Raw genomic sequence first — 16,522 nt, forward strand, 5'->3', positions numbered from 1 at the left:
AGCATAATTCGCTTACTTGTATTTGGTGGAAAACCATGCAGGGCTCTAGGTCCCTCTTGCACACAGGTCACCCTTCCCAACCCCATTCCTCAGCGGCTCCTACTTTCCACCTGCTATTTCCTCCAGAGCTTGAAGGGACACAGTCCTGAGAACACAAGGTTCCTGATAAAGTGCTCCCTGACAGACTGCATTAAACATGAAAGCCCAAGCTTGGTAAAATAAATCTTCCACTGGAGAACTGTGACCTACTTGAGGATTTAGTTTCAATGGCACACAAGGATGAACACCCCTGTCCTGTATCACACAGGTCCAAAGTGTGCTGTTTCTGTGCTGTCTTCTCTGGCCAAGATTTATTTTTAAAAATCCTCATTTTAACCCTCCAAGTGGCCATCTGGGTCAGCTCCGTTCACTTTCATGACACAGCAGGAGCTGCTGACAGCAACACAGTTCCTGAAGGTCCTAAAGCAGTTGACCAAAATGCCTGAAATTCCTCCCAGCCTGAGGGCTGGGAACAAAACACACCTGGCCTGTAAGCTGAGTGCTTAAAACAGTACTTATTTCCGCCTGTTTTCCCCAAAGTGCTCTCATGTGCCTCAACTCCTGACATCACAGAGCTATGGGTTTACTACAAGTTCCACATTCTGGGGACACCTAGCCTTCCTTGCTAGTGCTCCTCCTGACACACACCCTTAAGCATGGAGCTAAGGAAATGCAAGGGAGGAGCTCAGAGGACCACTTTCTTCCACGTCAGCTTGACTTCCCAGCCACGGACTCACTCTGCTTGCTCCTGGGGAAGATCTGGAAACACTCCCCACGGAGCCTTTACTGCGAGTGAAGGCCTTTCAAAATACTGGATTACCCAGGCAACTGACTAAACAGGTTGTTTAAATGAAGACAAGGACGGGTCTTTCGGGGACTGTGATGCTAGACCGAGGATGTCGGAGCTTCCTGCCCTCCTCCCCTCCCACCTTTACCCTGAAGTCCCGCAATAAAATGGTTTGATCCAAAAAAAAAAAAAAAAAAGAAGAAGACAACAAGGACGTCAGCTTGTGCCAAGCTTCAGGGACAACGTGAACCTATAAGGTTCATGATTATCAGAAATTCCTCCATATGTTACATACATTTTCTCTTATAAATACATAATCCGGAATAAAATAATATTACAAAAAAGAAAACTACTTCTGTAGACCTTTCCATCTGGATACACTCGGCCTCAGAAATAATGTCCTGGTTTACAGTAAAATTCTACTCACCCACCCTGAGCCACCCAGGTGAATCTTATCATGACAAGAAAGCTGCATGCAGCTGGCACTAGCCTCATTCCCAAACTCCGCAAGTTCTTTTTTTTTTTTTTTTTAAGATGTTATTCATTTATTAATGAGAGAGACAGAGAGAGAGAGAGGCAGAGACACAGGCAGAGGGAGAAGCAGGCTCCACGCAGGGAGCCCGATGTGGGACTCGATCCCAGGACCTCCCCCCGCATCACACCCCAGGCCAAAGGCAGATGCTCAACCACTGAGCCACCCAGGCGTCCCCCACAAGGTCTTCTTAAAACATAACTAGGGACACCTGGGTGGCTCAGTAGGTTAGCGTACAACTCTTGACCTCAGCGCAGTGTTTGATCTCAAGGTTGTGAGTTCAGGCTCTGTGTTGGGCTCTGTGCTGGGTGTGGAGTGTACTTAAAAAAACAAAACAGAACACCACCCTGTATCAGCATGCTGGAAAGGCTGGGAGTTTACAGGCAAAAGGACCAATCCGAAAAAATCCTCACTATCATCAAATAACCTGGGGACCACAAGGACTAGCCTTTGGAACTTCCCATGCTGGTTCCCACTGAAGACCCTCCCAGCAGGAGGAGTCCTCTCCAATCTGCACCACATCTGCCTGAAGTCCAAGGCTCATTCCCTTCCTGCAGGCTTCTGGAGTCGCCCCGGGACTGCCTCACCTTCCCTCTGATGGCTGGGTTCCCATTCACTCACACGCCGCTGGCCCAGCCATGCAGGAACTCAAAGTTGACTTTTCCCTTCCTTAATCTCCTTTTCTTTCTTTCTTTCTTTCTTTCTTTCTTTCTTTCTTTCTTTCTTTCTTTCTTTCTTTCTTTCTTTCTTTCTTTTTCTTCCCTTCTTCCCTTCTTCCCTTCTTCCCTTCTTCCCTTCTTCCCTTCCCTTCCCTTCCCTTCCCTTCCCTTCCTTTCCTTCCTTCCAGCTGTTGGTCCGGCCACTATTTCTTGAGCACTGTGGTAGGCACAACCTGAGATGCCCCACGGCATCACCTGGTAGATGCCCCTCACAAAATCCCCTTCGGAGTGTTGAGTGTGTGTCAAGTGTCAGGGGAGCAACTGCACATGACAGGGTAGTAGGACCCCTGCCAACAGGCTACCAAAGAGCTGGTTCTCAGCTAACCAATCAGAGGAGACCCGTAGAAGAAGGTAAAACATCCAAGAGGTTGTCCTGCTGGCCTCAACAGAGCAGAATGCCACTGGGTGTAGAGGGCACCGACCTGAGAGCGACCCCCGCAGGGCACCGACCTGAGAGCGACCCCCATCAGCCAACAACCAGCAAGGAAACGGGGGCCTCGATCCTTCAAGCAGCATGAAGTGTATCCTGCCAACAGCCTGCATGAACACGAAAAGGACCCTGAGTTTCGGGGGAGATGGCAGCCCAGCCCTGAGCTCACCCAAGAGACACTGAGCAGAGAACTCAGCCACCCTGTGGCCAGGTGCCTGGCCTATCCAGAGTGGGAGAGAACAAGTGCTGAGTTTGTGGTGACCTGCTAACACGGCAACAGACATACAGGCACCTAAGTTAGTTCTGGGTTCCACAGACCTAATTCCACCTGCTTTTTATTCTTTTCTCAGAGAAGTGTGCCCAATCTCCTCCCTCCCATCTGCCCAACCAATCTCACCCCATCCACACAATAGCCAGCTAAATGTTTTTGATGAGTCGACAACTCCACACCAATTCTGTACAATTCACGTAAAACTTAAGGAAACACTCCATGCTTTCAGTAACCTGTGGCTTTTACAAATAATGAAAACTGCTTCATACCTCTATGTTCGATATGATGATAGAGCACAAGCCCTTAACTCTTAGAAATGAGGACACAGGCTCAGAGTTTAAAGACCAATTTTTAATTCACAGACTTTAGTTTTTACACATATCAAAAATACACATTTATACTTAACATAATGTTACAAATCTTAACCTATATACATGCTTAACATTCTGGTATTCTATTTTCTCTTTCATTTAAAAATTGATGGCAAGTCCTATTTCCTGAGTCTTTATTATTCTTCCACAGTTACCACTTCCATATCTGGATGCATTATGGTCAAGCCCCCAGAAAATAGCTCAAAGGCAATCAGTTTTGTCTGCTGAGATGTATTTTACTTATGGATTCCTTCCATTCTGTTTTTTCTATAAATCTCACTTATTTTTTGTTTGGTATTGCCTGCCAGTGACTTGTAGCTCATCCATAAAAGCATGCAGCCAGCCATCCTTCAAAGGTACCCTCTATCCTTTAAAAATAGGATAAAAGCAAACTTTTAGGATGGTGCTAACATTATAGACATCATCTTCAGCATCGCTTTTAGCATGTACTTCACTTTATTCTGTCTTCACCAAAAGATCAGAGGTTAACATAGCTGTACCTCCTGTTACTCCAGGAGCAGCCTAAGTTCTGAAGCAGCTTGTAACTCATCAGCTCTGCTCCATTATAAATTCTATAAGAAAGACAAATGAAAAAAAATAATAAAAATAAATAACTAAATAAATAAATAAATAAAAAAGAAAGAAAGACAAATGCTGGAATTTCTACTTAAAATAAGCAATGGTGATATGGTTAACCTGAGGTTGAAATAGGATACTGGCCTCACATACTTTCTGAAAATCAATATATGATAATTACTGTTTCTTCTTGCATAAAAAAAAAATCAAGAAGTAGACAAACATTAACATTAAACATGTAAATTTTCAAAGCAAAAATGTGATTTAGTGGGAAATCAAAGAATATGGCTGCAAGGTATGCCTGAAAAACATTTACCTTTGTAAATACGATGTTCAGGCCAAATGCGGGTTCCGTCTCTCTTACTCTCCAGGATAGCAAATGTAATCACTTGCAGATCCAAGTCAAGGGTTTGGGTATATTAAGCACTGAATGATTGTAAAGTTGTATTTTAGGAGGATATGTATCTCTATAATTCAACTTAGATTAAGACTAAAATTATTTGAGAATTTGAGCATAAAATGTCACACATTTAAAAAGAGAAGGAAGTCCATATGCCAGAGACAGTGAGGGAAATGATAACCTTCAAGTTAAAAATAAAGCGCCTTTTTAGGGCTACAAAATGCACAGCCACACAGTACCAGCCCTGCTTCCTGGAAACGTGACCATTTCCCTGGTTCTCACAAAGCCAAGTGGAGAGAACTTCCCACTCACACCCTATCAGAAGCAGCTGCCTCCTCTTGAAAGATAACCATCCTCCCTCTCTTTACATAAGGGGATGAAGTTGCAGCTGTGCGGTGCTAGAGGGTGCAGCCTTGAGCCGAGCACCGGTGCAGCGCTGGCATGATGGACAGGAGACCAAGGGCGGGCTGTAAGGCGGTGGAGCCTCGCACCGTGAAGCAGAGCCGTCCCCCAGGAGGGGCTGCCCCGGGAGGGGGCCGCCGGGAGGGGGCCGCCAGGAGGGGCTTCCCGGGGAGAGGCTCCGCTAGGAGGGGTCCGCCAGGAAGGTCCACCAGGAGGGGCTTCCCGGGGAGGGGGTCCGCCGGGAGGGGCTCCCTCGGGAGGGGCTCGCTGTGTCTCACAGCCGGAACTGAACTGGGCGTCAGTTTTCCAGTGGGTGACTCCCCGCGGGGCTCAGAACACTTCTTCACATTTTGTTTAGCCACGCAGTATCTCTGGCAGGGTAGGAGACAGGAAATAATACCTTTCCAAAGATAAAGCCACAGGACTTGCAATCTGGAAGCACGCTCAGGCATGGATGCTGTCCTACAACCCTCCGGTTTTATGAAGGAAGCAGAGAGCCCAAAAAGCGAAGCCACCACCTAAGAGCCCAGAGCTGGCGCTCTCCTGCAGGGGCGTCCTGCACCACCGGGACGGCCCACCCATCTGTGCTCTGGCCTCTCCTAGCCTGGGTCCACTCACAGAAGACAGGGGTCTACAAGCTGCCCTGGAAGCAGCAGTAACAAGATCTCCTTCCAAGACAAAATGCTTCATGCCCACTCTTCTTTCTAAAACTGTCAATAAATAAATAAATAAATAAATAAATAAATAAATAAATAAATAAATAAAATAAAATAAAATAAAATAAAAAACTGTCATTATTTTAAACAGCTTTTATCCCATAAGATCAATCCCCCAATTACATCTCATGCCACTTGATTCCCTCCAAAAAGGGAGGGCTGACCTGGGCCCTTAGCATCTCTGGGACATCATGCAAATCACCATATCAAATCAATGTGGCTGCAATGTCCTTATCTGTAAAAAAAAAAAAAGGGGGGGGGGCACCTCACAGATTTGTTACAAGGTTTAAAACATAACACATAAAGTGCCTGCACAGGCCCATCCATACTTCTTAAACGGTGGTTCCAGTTCCACAGACACCAGCCTCAGAATCATATGGGACACACTTAACTTAAAATGCAGAATCCTACGCCCTGCCTCATAGATTCTGAGACAGAAGGTCTGGAACAGTGGCTGCATTTTACTCATTTCCCTAGGATATTCAAATGTGCACTGAAATTTGAGACCCACTGCCAAGGATGGATTAAAAGCTTCTTCCCCACATCTTTTATTTTTGATGTTCCTCACAAAGTAGCTCATTTCCTGGCTGTGGCATAGACAACCGGCTGCAAACAATACAGAAGGATGCTGGGAGGAGTGGGAACCCAGAGCCAACATCTACTCTACTGGCTTTCAAACTTCACTGACCTTGACCCACAGTAAAAAAAAATACATTCTACAATGTAACCAAACTGGAGCACATGTCATACATACAGATTTTTCAGTCTCACAAAATAACCCTGGGTATGTGCAATGAACTTTGATATTTCCTGTACTATTTTATTTTAATCTACTCTTATTTTTTTTTTAGAAATGTCAGTAACAATCTGCTGAAAAAATACCAGTCTATTTTATTTCCTCCAGAAGTGGTTCTTCAGTATTAGTTTGGTTTTCACACAGAGATCCCAGCACACGGCAGAGTCCTGAGCCCCAACCCAAAGATTCTGTGGGCTTCGGATGCTGCTCATGTCTATGATCCATCACTGCAGGCTCGCAGCCACCCCAGGGTACTCTGCAGGACAGTACCACCCAAGGATGGTGAAGAGACTTGCAGAATCAGAATCCTCAAACCAGGAGGGTCTGCTCCTATCGACCAAAACTGTGCCAGAAGCATCCAAACCTAAGGGGACAGCACACCCACGGGCACTGGTGGGGATGGGGTGGAAACAAGCAAATCTCTTCCAGGCCCTGAAAAGGACAGAAGACCCCCAGCAGAACATTCTGAATAACAAAGCACTAGCTCACAGAAGCCAAAGCAAGGCTCCAGAAGGAGCTTTCCTACTCTCTGGGGCACTGTGGCCTGCCAAACAGCTCCCACCCCAACAGTGCCAGTCCTTCTTGTAGGATTCTACTCATCTCCGAAAGTTCATCAGCTTTTGAAATCACCATTTCCCATGGCTCGCCAGCACTCACGATGCCCAGGGCGAGGCCCAGGAAAAGGACAGTAGCTCAGGCTGGAGCCCCGGCTGGGTGCTGCGCTAGACGTGGCCTCCATTCGGCAGGCTGTGAAGACCACTGGGCCCAAGCCAGCAGGGGCCGCCAGGAGGCTGCAGCCGCTGGGAGCACCTTCAGCACAGCCCTGGCCACAGGACACTCCCCACACTTCAAGGTGGGCAGAGACGTTATTTTCCCCTACCAACTCTCTGCTCAGTTTCTGTATTTCACCATCACTTCTGTGGTATACCTGATTCTCAGAGAGTCGGTCAGCTCAGGTCCTTGGGTGCCAATCACTGAAAAGGTTATTTTTCTTTTTCAAATTAAATAATGTCACAGCATTGGAACATTTCTTTTAGGGTCTTAATATCAACCTTCTTATGTGTGTCACTGTGGTTTTATAATAAAATAATGAACATTACTTTAGCAATAATTGGACACTTACCAGGCACCGACCGTCCTAACTTCTTTACATGACAACTTCATCAAATCATCCCAATTATCTATCGCAGTGGGTCAGTGACACAAGGAAGGGCAAGCGCTCCCCAGAGACCACACAGCAGGAGGCTGAAAGCACAGGGCCAGACCCATGCTCCACATACTGAACACCAGGAGGGGGTGCACATCTTTACTTACATAATCTATTAAGGAAGAAGATACCAAATACTCTTTATTAAAACAGTAAGCTTGTGTTCCACGTAATTTCCTACCGAAGCTAGTGACTGAATGTGATAAACTGAAAACATGTCCCCATGGATGACTCTTATTTACTTTTCAAGTTAGATTTAAAAATCCGACCTGTTTGGAGAAGGTAAATGAGAATCTTCCTCTTCCCCCAAGAGACACAGATAATAGTTATATTAAGAATCAACAGATTGGATCCCTGGGTGGCTCAGCGGTTTAGCACCTGCCTTTGGCCCACCTGGATCGAGTCCCACATAGGGTTCCCTGCATGGAGCCTGCTTCTCCCTCTGCCTGCCTCTCTCTCTCTCTCTCTCAGTGTGTGTGTGTGTGTCTTTCATGAATAAATAAAATCTTTAAAAAAATTAAAATAAAATAAAAATCAACAGATTAAAAATACCTTTGTTCATTTAAGAAATACCTTTGTTCGGAATAAGAACTGTTCTTGTTCCTAGAAGTTACTGAATGTTTTAGGAATGTTTGATTTCAAATTCATAAATGTCATTCATTCATTTCATATTTTCCCAAACCTGAGACTATCTCACATTATTAGCATTAGTAATACAGAAAAAGAAGCTATTTTTAGACTGCCTTTCACAATAGGAGATTCTCAATGAGAAAGGGACCTGTTGTGACCACGTATCCTGTGGACATGCCCTGCTGGGGCTGTGGCCACCATGGGCCCCAGAACTTCTGAAATGTTACTCATATTTGAAATAGCTGCACATGGTTTACCTTTACCATGTTCTAATGAATGTGGTCAAGTATGCCCTTGTCATCTTTGAGAGAAGACAATTTTCCTATAAATCAGAAATCTAGGGCAGTCCGGGTGGCTCAGCGGTTTGGCGTTGCCTTCAGCCCAGGGCATGATCCTGGAGACCTGGGATCGAGCCCCACGTCAGGCTCCCTGTATGGAGCCTGCTTCTCCTCTGCCTGTGTCTCTGCCTCTCTCTCTCTCTCCCTCTCTCTCTTGCTCTGTGTCTCTCATGAATAAATAAATAAAATCTTTAAACAAAAAAAAGAAATCTAATTTGAACAACTGAGCGCATCTATGGCTAAGCAAACTACATTTGAGGTCAGGTGGCTGAAGAAAGCAATGCACTGGAACCCTAATTCCCAACCTGTGCACACTGTACACCTGGGGATGTGTGTGCTGGGGAGAGACAATAATGATGATATGTGTATATGTAAATAAAACACTCTCACCCCTCCTAAGAAGGAGAGAGAGAAGGGTGGTGGGAAGGGTCATGACTGATGGTAAGAGAGGGACCCACAGAGATTACAAATGAGGGATCATCTTTCCTACCCGTGAACCCTTCTGGCAGTCATGTAACAAGACAGAGTTAGGATGTCTGAAAGAGTGGACACTGAATGGCCAGGGTTTAACCACTGCACACCCGATACTGGCAGGCATCTAGGGTTCTGTTTTGTTTTTTTAATTCCTGGCAATCTTAATAATGAACATCCTTAAGTCAAAAATAAGAGGAATGATGTATGTAAAATACACCAAAACAGAGGCACCATGAAGACCCTATATGTCTATCCCATTTAACACCCTGGTGTCCAATACTGGAAAAAGGATGCACAATCTGGTCCTCTAGCCAAATGTCCAAGGCAGTTCACCCCACTGGCCCCATGAACCCAGGTGGCCCCAACAATCCTCTGCATCCCACAGGGGATTTCTGATTGCTTCCGCCATCTCAAGAGAGGTGGCCCAACAGGTAAGAGCCTGGCTCCAGGTCACGATGCTTGACTGGAATGCTACTTCACCTCTCCAGCCATGGGACCTGGGGCAAGACTACCCCAGGATTTGTGTAAGTAAGACAAATGGGCCCATGATGAGAAGAGAGGAGAAACAAATGTACTAACCCATTTAGGGCACGTTCAGGTAGTTTCCGGCAATTCACTGAATCATGTTAAAAGATAAACATGCTGGGAGTGCCTGTTTGGCTCAGTTGGTAGAGCATGCAACTCTTGGTCTCAGGGTTGTGAGTTCGAATCTCACATTGGGCACAGAGATTACTTAAAAAATAAAATCTTAAAAGAAAAGCAAACCTTTATACTGTTCCTGTACTAGTACATGCCAAATGGAATTACACAATTAACCGTATGCCATACAATATACAGGGTCTTTAAAATCAAGCGGTATGGCTAACGCCCACCTTACAGAAGTTCACGGGATGCACTGGAAGAAAAGCCCATTCGTGAAAAAGATACCTCGGTGTTGGCAATATGATAATCTGGGTCACGAGTTATTTCTAAGAGATCATCCACACTCCAATGCCCATTCAGCTCTGAGTGAGCTGGGTGGCTCAGCTGGTTAAGCATCTGCCTTCAGCTCAGGTCATGATCCTGGGGTCCTGAGATCGAGCCCCGCATTGGGCTCCCTGCTCAACAGGGAGCCTGCTTTTCCCTCTTCCCCCTGCTCGTGCTCTATTCTCTCTCTCAAATGAGTAAAATCTTAAAAAAAAGAAAGAAAGAAAATCTTGTTTGAAATATCACCTCTTTTCAAATAACCATACAAATAAGTGAGCGGGCAAAACTAATAATGATTAGCCAAGTGTGAATCTATGGATGGCCCTGGACAGGCTCAGTCTAGGGTGTCACGACCATCTGTAACTGGAGAACAGCATCTGCAGTATTTCCACCATCAAACCAGAACATGGGGCAAGGTGCAGAGGGCAGGCTGAGAGAACTCTGACAAACTCATGGAAGGAAAAGCTGCATGCTGCCCACAACCACGACAAAGAGAAAGTCACTGTCATAACCCGAAGAGCCAACCTTTGTGATGCTGCTGCTACAAGCCAAGCTCTGCATGGCTTCTCTCGCTGAGTCCTCATTAACACCAAGAAGCAGATACAATTGCTGCTCCTGGTTCAGTGAAGAAAAGGAAAGTTACATGCCTCCAATCAAACAGCTATAGACCAGAGGGGATGGGATTAAAAGCTGACCCCAGAACACAAGTTCTTAATCACTAAATTACAAATTAAGAAAATAACCAAATCAGCATAAATCAATGACCAGTTCTCAAAACTATCTTCTATCAAAACTCCATTGCCGGGGTACCTGAGTGGCTCATTTGGTTAAGCGTTAACTCTTGATATAGGCTCAGGTTTTAATCTCAGGGTCATGAGTTCAAGCCCCACGTTGGGCTCTGCATTGGATGTGCAGCCTACTCAAAAAAATTAAAAAAAAAAAAAAAAAAAAAAAACTCCGTTGCCTATTTAGAAGGAACAAGACAGGGACACCTGGGTGGCTCAGTGGTTAAGTGCCTGCCTTCGACCCAGGGCATGATCCCATGTCCCGGGATCCAGTCCCACGTCAGGCTCCCTGCATGGAGCCTGCTGCTCCCTCTGCCTGTGTCTCTTGCCTCTCTCTCTCTCTCTGTCTCTCATGAATAAATAAATAAAATCTTTAATTAAAAAAAAGATATAATTAAGATCTGGGATCCCCAAATTAAAAGCTAGTAAGACAAACTCCAAGTCATCTTTTTTAATGTATACATGCAGAAAATCTAGGCTATTATGTAAATTAATTTCTCCATTCTGAGCATTGTAGCTTCCTTTTCAAATTATACATGGTAAAAACCAAATATATAAGATTAATTCTCATCAAAAATAAATGTCTCATCATTTTACTTTCTTCCTCCCAAGGTTTTAAAATCACTATAAATAATGTATTTTTTTAATGTAAAAGGGAAAAAAATCACCATACTGCTGACTTGAAATCAGTGAGTAAGGCATAATGATTTGACATAGGATATGTCTCATTACCTCCTTCACTTTGGTCAGAAACAAATAGGATACACCCTTGACTATACACTAGCACTGGCTGATGATATAGACAAATCAGTGAGGCCCTCAACCAAACTGAAACATACCCCTCAGTTTAATCCATCTATTAAAAAATAACCAGGGGATCCCTGGGTGGCGCAGCGGTTTGGCGCCTGCCTTTGGCCCAGGGCGCGATCCTGGAGACCCGGGATCGAATCCCACATCAGGCTCCCGGTGCATGGAGCCTGCTTCTCCCTCTGCCTATGTCTCTGCCTCTCTCTCTCTCTCTGTGACTATCATAAATAAATAAAAAATTAAAAAAAAATAAAAATAAAAAATAACCAGGTAAAATAAGGGGACAAGAAGATTGATTTCTGGTTTTTAGCACAGCCAAACACACCTGTAAGACTTGGACAAACAGCCTCAGTTTCCCCACCCATGAAAGGACCACACAATCTCTAGTCATTCTTCTTAGGTAACCAATGGAATCCTTTTTGATTAGGCCTGGAAATTCATGTGGTCATGAACACCTGAAGCTTACTGGTCTGCCGTTAGCCAGAGGACAAGTGACACTAACAAGTCATTTTCAGCCTTCATGATGGCCAGTCCACCCAGTCCTCCTCTAGTTCTCTACGTGTGTGATTCAAGCAGGGAAACGGACGGCCTTCTAACAGGAGCTCACTGCTGATGCTCCCCACACCATGAGAGTCTCCATCAGGGGCAGAAGCCCTCTTTTCTCAATAAATCACTAGTCTTTGGTCAGCTGATTTTTAAACGAAGTCAGTTAAAGCAGAAAGCCTTTAAAAAGATGCAAGTTAAGTCTCTAAATGCAAGTTAAGTCTCTGTTTCTTTCCTCCTCCTGTTCAATAGGGACACTTTACCCACTATACCAGGTCCACTCAGAGGGCACTGCCTCCTGCAGTCATCTTCAGACCTGGGCTAAGGTCTTTCCTTTGAGTATGAATCTCAAAAGGATGGGATGTTCTTACTATCTCACCAGCACACACTCTCATATGCCAATTCTAGTATTCACGCTGAAATGGTGTTAAACTACAGAGACCCCCTAAGGAAATGTTAACGGTGGAATGCTTATATTTATAGTGGTCTCTTCCACACTTGACAGTTTATTTTAAATGGACTGCCTTTATCAATCTTCCCAAATCATTCAAATTAGATTTTACAGCAATATTTTCTTTTCCCACTCATGTCTGAAACACTCAGATAACATTTAATTGCGTTATATGCAGACTGTAAAAAGCACACCCGGAATAAACCAGTTTGAAAGAAACGCAACTAACTTTTGTAAGTGAATTATTCAAGTGGGGAGAACACAGCGCCCAAGCCTGCTAGGATAGTATGCTCTCCTCTGCTAGCAGATAGAGTTCGTTATAAGGTTAATGTTTATTTTTAAAAGGGAGGGAGGAAGAGGAAGGAGGGAAAAAGAGGAGGGAGGAAGGAACAGGAGAGAGAAAGGAGGGGAAAAGTGCATCTTCCTTCCTCTTCATTCCACTCACAGGAATCCTTCTGCCTCAATTTAAAGTACGATATTCACAAGAACAAAGCCAACTGGTTTCCCTCGCATCCGTACCAGTGCTTGTTGGGTTATTTGCACAAAACACACAACCTCCAGGAGGAAGAACTTCTCCCCTGCTCTGAATTCCCCTAACACACACCGTTACCACTGCTCAGTAGCATGCAAACCTTTCTTGGGTTGGAAGCAAGGGATTCTAAATGAGAAGATCAGGCTGTTAGGCTAAACTGTGTCACTAAACTAATCGAGCACTGAAAATACAGCTCGCCTATTTGGTATTTGGTTGCTAGAAAATAAATGAATGAGTACTGCACACATAAAAGTCATCAGAATCACCTTCTCAAAACATCTGACCCAAATCAACATTAAATACAATCTGTAAATTTAAAAATGAAGCAAACCCCATCTTCCCAGCTACAGTCAACAGATGCAGTGTACCCTGCTCGTGAGGCATTTGCTATGTCTCTCAGGAGTTCAGGGAGAATGAGCTTTCTTTTTTCTTCAGTAATGCCAACAATTCTTACCTGCCTGCTCCAGCCCTTCCACTGGCACCCCTGCTATTCAGCTTGCATTTAAACTTCAGAAAGGCTTTGTATAACACCCCCCCACCCAGTGCCTGACACATGAATTCATGGACAGCAGCACATGTGTGTATCTGAGTGTGTGTATGTGTCTGAACATGTGTGCACGTATCTGAGAGCGTTCACACCTCTAAGCATGTGTGTGCGTGCACATCTGAGCGTGTGTCTGAGCATGTGTGTGCGCATGTCTGAGTGTGTGCACATCTGTGCGCATGCCTAAGCGGTGAGCGTGTCTGCATGTATGAGTGCATGTGTGCACTTGTGTGAGCGTGCCTGTGTCTGAGCGTTTGCACGTGTCTGTGCATGTGTGTGCACTCGTCTGGGTGGGAAAGGAAGTTGCCATGCCAGGGCCTTCTGAGAGTCAGTGTTGAATGTCTTCAGAGACTAACGACTATGACATAAGCTCTCACAAAGAGCAGTCGCTTTCCTTTCAAGATGAAGGTAGGAGGCGGCCAAACCAAGAAACAAGATTAAGATTTTTTTAATAGTAATTTTAAGAACAGATGTCACTTTTACATTTGTATTTAAAGTGGTATTATGAGCAAATGAAGAGTACACGCAGCAAAACATCGTTTAAAACAAACCATTCAAACTGATGGTTTAAAATACTTAAAACTTGAGTATCAATCTTTTACCTAAAAAAAAAAAAAAAATCAGGTCATTCCTCTCCTATATACTGATTTCTGTACAGTCCACATTCAAATAATGGATGTCAGAGAGAATACATCCAAAGAATAAAGATTGTAGCCAATTAGGGGAGAAGTGGGGGTTTGGTTTTTCCTTTGTTTTCCATTTTTCCTGGTCACAGATTAAGGACTATACTAATAATATCAAGCTGCTTCTTTAGTACATTATTAATAATCCTTTTGACAGCAGAGAATAAAATATCAAAAGCACCTTCTTGTGTTTCATGAGAATTCTATCCCGTCACAAGGAATCACCAAGTAGGCTTCTCTGCACACGTCACTCCCTCACACCACATACTGAGCATTCAACAGATACATGTACTGACCGAGAGCCTTTTATATAAGAAAGACATCTAAGGATACAGTCAGTACTTGCACCCTCTATTCAGTCCATCAGGCACAGTGAGGCTGGTCCGCTGTGCCCCCTGGGACTCCACACAACAGGGGCCTGGGCCCATCCGATGGGCAGAGAGGCCTTCCTGGCCCCCAGAACCCTGCCAGTTCCATCTGCCCATGTTAACTATTTCTGATTTTTTTTTTTTTTTTTAATTGGGAGAGAGAGAAGAGTGCATGCATAAGCAGGAGGGGCAAAGAGAGGAAGAGAATCTCAGGCAGGCTGTGTGCTCAGCACAGAGTCTGACTAGGGGCTGGATATCACACCCTGAGATCACAACCTGAGCTGAAACCAAGAGTTGAATGCCTAACTGTGCCACCCAGGTGCCCTAACTATTTCTGATTCTTCCATTCTGAGAACTCCACATGAGCATAACCAATCCACTTAAACCACTATTTTACCTTCAGCTGTTATATTTCTCCTTATACCTTTTATCCCATTGGGAAAAATTTGCCCTTACAGTACTGATTTGATCAGAAAATTAAAAAAAAAAAAAAAAGATTTTCACATCGTTCCTTAAACATCTATCTATTAAAAAAATCTGTTTAAAATCACATCTGCATTCCAATTTAGCCAAGGGCAGACATATGTCACAAAAAGATTGTTCTTACCAGATGCTAAAGAGCATATCTTAAATTTGCATAATAAAAATGAATATAAGAGGCTCTGCACAGGAAAGTCCTATATATGCTTCACGTGGAAAATGCTGGTTCTAGTATACTGAATACCTTCAGACAGGGCAAAATATTCCACTGTTTCACATTTTATTATTTTTAAAAGATTTTTAAGTAATCCCTACACCCAATGTGGGGCTCGAACTTACAACCTGAAGATCAAGTGTAGCATTCTCTGTGGACTGAGCCAGGCAAGCGCACGTTTCACGGTTTAGATTCATGTATGAGTGAGTACATTCTACCACAGGTGAGTTCACAGCAGGAGCAAGTCCACAATAATCACAACTGCTTATGTTGTTGGTACATTTAAAGTCAGTAATAGTCAACCTTTTCAGACCATGTGCTTCAAGCCAGGTAGGTTTACAGATAGTCCTAGAGTACTCACAATTCACATTAAGCATTTTGTAGGTCCTTTAGCATTACCCGTTCATCTTTACATACAGCCAATCTTTGAGATGATGGTTCTTTCTGAGACAGTAAACATCCATCTCCTGGATTCTTCCCAGGGATCATTCTGAGGAAATGATTCTCATAGCTGTTACAACTATCAGGCACTGGTCTAATCACAACCAATAGTTCTCATTGGAAAGTCAAAGGAAAATGAAGTCAAAAAATCAGAAAATTAGTTAACATGAATTTTTTCTTCGGGCACAGAGAATCCTCAAAAGCTCTGATTCCCTTAGTGGTATGGCTACCAGTGGCCACCATCCCCAAAATGTCAAGGGAACAGACCCCAGCTTTGGCCTGAGAGCTCATGACAGAGTCCTAGGCAGGACTGCGGAGAGCAGCCAGAAAGGAAAGCACTGATGAGCGGCAGGCAAAGGGTTAGGAGCACAGAACACAGCGACAAGTAGAGAGCACTCCTGGATATCCACTTCATGTTTGCTGACTTCAATTTTTAATTATAATCTAATTCAGAACTACTGGACCACAAACAAAGCTGAAGAGAGTCGGCTGGCACTTTAGAATTATACTGTTATAATTGAAGAAAAAATAAGGGTGATAATATATATGATTCATGTTGAAATAAAAATTTGGCTATTTCCTTCTTCTTCCATGGTTTTCCCCTCAAATAATTACAAAGCAAGAAAGCACTGTTTCCAAAATGCTTGAAAGAGATTTAGAAGAAACAAATACTGCAAAAAGACCTCTCAATGGTCTCAACAGGTCTGGGAAAACGAGACCAGCAGTGGCCCTGATAAACGTGTGCTAAGTTAAAGGAGTCCAGACAGCAGTGTCAGAGGCTAAGTACAGGTGGCCAAACAACAGGCTCCAAATGGGGTCAATGAGGAGGCCTACAACGGGGGTGGGGGTGGGGAACGCATGGGGACAGCAGGACACACATACCACCATCTGGTAGGAGTTCACTCAACAATGACCTATGTGGCCTCAGAGGAGCCACGGCCTCGCTAGACTCAGTTTCTCCTTACACTCAAGAAGTTACACAAAATACCTTACTCAGAATGGAGATGTGGTTTCTTTAAA

General features: G+C 44.2%; 1 protein-coding gene and 1 long non-coding RNA gene across 7 annotated transcripts in view; both read right to left on the bottom strand.

Annotated features, from left to right (window-relative positions):
* The window catches only part of TRIO (trio Rho guanine nucleotide exchange factor), a 354,258-nt gene that overhangs the window by 275,303 nt on the left and 62,433 nt on the right, over positions 1–16,522 (bottom strand). The gene's annotated exons all lie outside the window — the stretch shown is intronic.
* On the bottom strand, positions 3,115–15,066 carry LOC144302281 (uncharacterized). The gene is made up of 2 exons (XR_013369125.1): positions 4,042–15,066; positions 3,115–3,721 (listed from the first exon to the last, which is right to left on the bottom strand). It is a non-coding gene; the product is annotated as an uncharacterized LOC144302281 (long non-coding RNA).

The sequence above is a fragment of the Canis aureus genome, chromosome 31, assembly GCF_053574225.1.
Source record: "Canis aureus isolate CA01 chromosome 31, VMU_Caureus_v.1.0, whole genome shotgun sequence".
Taxonomy (NCBI): Eukaryota; Metazoa; Chordata; class Mammalia; order Carnivora; family Canidae; genus Canis; species Canis aureus.